This window comes from Rhinopithecus roxellana, chromosome 2 (genome assembly GCF_007565055.1).
Source record: "Rhinopithecus roxellana isolate Shanxi Qingling chromosome 2, ASM756505v1, whole genome shotgun sequence".
In the NCBI taxonomy this organism is placed as follows: Eukaryota; Metazoa; Chordata; class Mammalia; order Primates; family Cercopithecidae; genus Rhinopithecus; species Rhinopithecus roxellana.
In genome coordinates this window covers 122753954-122756379 of record NC_044550.1, presented here as the reverse complement: position 1 = coordinate 122756379, position 2426 = coordinate 122753954, and the positions used below count along the sequence as shown (strand labels likewise).

General features: G+C 30.0%; 1 non-coding gene across 1 annotated transcript; it reads left to right on the top strand.

Moving 5' to 3' along the window:
* The first annotated feature begins 1635 nt into the window (after nt 1-1635).
* LOC115895831 lies at nt 1636-1742 on the top strand. Its single transcript, XR_004055937.1, has one exon. It is a non-coding gene; the product is annotated as a U6 spliceosomal RNA (small nuclear RNA).
* Nucleotides 1743-2426: the final 684 nt, after the last annotated feature.

The window sequence follows — 2426 nt, the reverse complement described above, 5'->3', positions numbered from 1 at the left end:
CTGGGTTCAAGTGATTCTCCCGGGTTCAAGTGATTGCACCTCAGCCTCCCAATTAGCTGAGATTACGGGTGTGTGCCACCACCCTTGGCTAATTTTTATATTTTTAGTAGAGACAAGTTTCTGCATGTTGGCCAGGCTTGTCTCAACTCCCGAGCTCAGGTGATCTGCCCACCTCGCCTTACCTTATTGCTAGGATTACAGGGGTGAGCCACTGTACCCATCCTAAAATTTCACATTTAATACCATGCCTGACATATATTATGAATTCAGTATATATTCTAATTGATTAATACCTCAGTGAATTCAAGATAGACTTCATTTTTTATTATTGTATTTTATAGTAAATATAGTTAAAATCAAAATTTATATGCCAGCATTTTATGTTTAAGTTATAACAAATAACACTCAAGACTATATCAGATGCAGGATAAGTTATGGCAGATTAATATTTTGACTGATTTAAATTTAAATGTGAGATTCATAAATGTGCAATTATTTTCCTTTAGCAGAACAGCTCAGTTCTTATTAAATTTAGTTTTTTAAAAAATTAATCTCCTGTATATTTTCTTACAATGCACCTCATACAATAAAAAAAAAATAAATTACATACATCAATTTGTAACACAACCATAGGTTTGTGATAAACTTATTTAAATGTCAATCTTAATTCATTTTCTTATTGAATCTAATGTATGTGATATTGCATGCCCTTCTTTCATGTTCTGAAACAATAAGTCATGTTTTATGTTTTAAATTTAAATACATACATATTTATAAATATTTATATGTATCAATATAAAGCAATTCCAATAATATGGAAAACATAAAGAAACACATACCACCTGAAATCTCATCCATAAATAAATCACTGCTAGTATTTCTATGATTTTTCTTGTAGACATCTTTTCATACACACATAAAAATTTACATAAATTGGCTAAGATTCATGCAATGCAGAGACTTTAACCAAAATAATTAAATTTATTATAAAGCAAAATATGTAATCTTTATACTTAAATGGCAATCCATAGTTTAGGGCAAACATAGAAATAAAAAAGGAAATGAAATGAAATGCATCTCTTGCTTCATTTCTTCCCAGTTTCCATGTTCTCATCCCCAGCACTCAACTATTTTAGTTGTCTTCTATTCTCCCCATTTTCCTGCTGTAGATATATCACATTAACTTATCCAATCCTTATGATGTACATTTATGCAGTTTCCAAATAGTGTTATTCTAAAATGTATTATGAGTAAATACTCTTGTGCACCCATATTTTTGCAGTCTGATTTTGTTTTTAGTATAATTCCTAGTGAAAGTAATTTCTAATGGAAAAGAGTATGCAATTTTTATATGAACTCATATTAACTCTTCCACTTACTCCATGTCCTTACACTATTTCTTAAACCCCTGTGTATCTGTTTTTCTATGTACATAGAGAAAACTACTGCAGTAGAAGCATCTGCTTAGATTGTCGGTGTTGATTACATGAGCTAATATGCATTCATTTTCTTGCACAGATGTAGCATTTAATAAATCTAGTCTTATTTTAATGACTTTTTTCCTTTGTTTTAAAATAATTTTAAATTTTCAAATATTCACAGGAATTGTTATTTTTTACTAAGATTTTATGATTAGTCCTCAGTTGGGTGGCACATATATTAAAATTGGAATGATACACAGAAGATTAGCATGGCCCTTGCACAAGGATGACATACAAATTCATGAGGTGTTTCATTAAAATTTATTTAAAAATAAATATAATAAAAAAATGAATAAACCAATTAATTAAATAAAAACAAGATCTTATGGTCCTTTCATAATAGCCCTCTCCAGTTAAAGGTTTAAAACATATTTTTACTACCTTGTTTTACTCATTTTATTGTTCTAAAGTCTACTTTGGAATTAGTATTTAATTTGACATTTCTTTTATTATGAATTATAATGAATAATATAATTTTTTAAAATTATTGTTCCAAATGATATGAGCAATTACCCCAACACCAGTTATTGAATAATTCATTCCTTACTTCCTTGATTAAAAAATATATTTTAATCAAATATTACAGTAAATGTCTCCATACTCTCAATTCTGATCCATTGATTGAAATGTAGGCACAGAGTGTGACTGGCCTATTTGATATCCATCACTGGCTCTTGATATTGTTAACATTATCCCAGCTATGTCTACTAAACAGATGTGTGAGGAAAGATCAGGGGATGAAACTTAATAGGCCTACATCAGTCACTGTAATCCCACCATTTTGCTAGTGTTTAGACAAGGGGTAAGCATGTAAACCCACTTCTGGTAAATGACGTATTGAAAGAATATTGCCTTTCTCCACATTAGAGATGACTGCAGGAAGAATATTTTCTTTCCACTCACCGATTTCTTTCCTCATGGTTTGCTGTTGTTTAGGACTTGTCT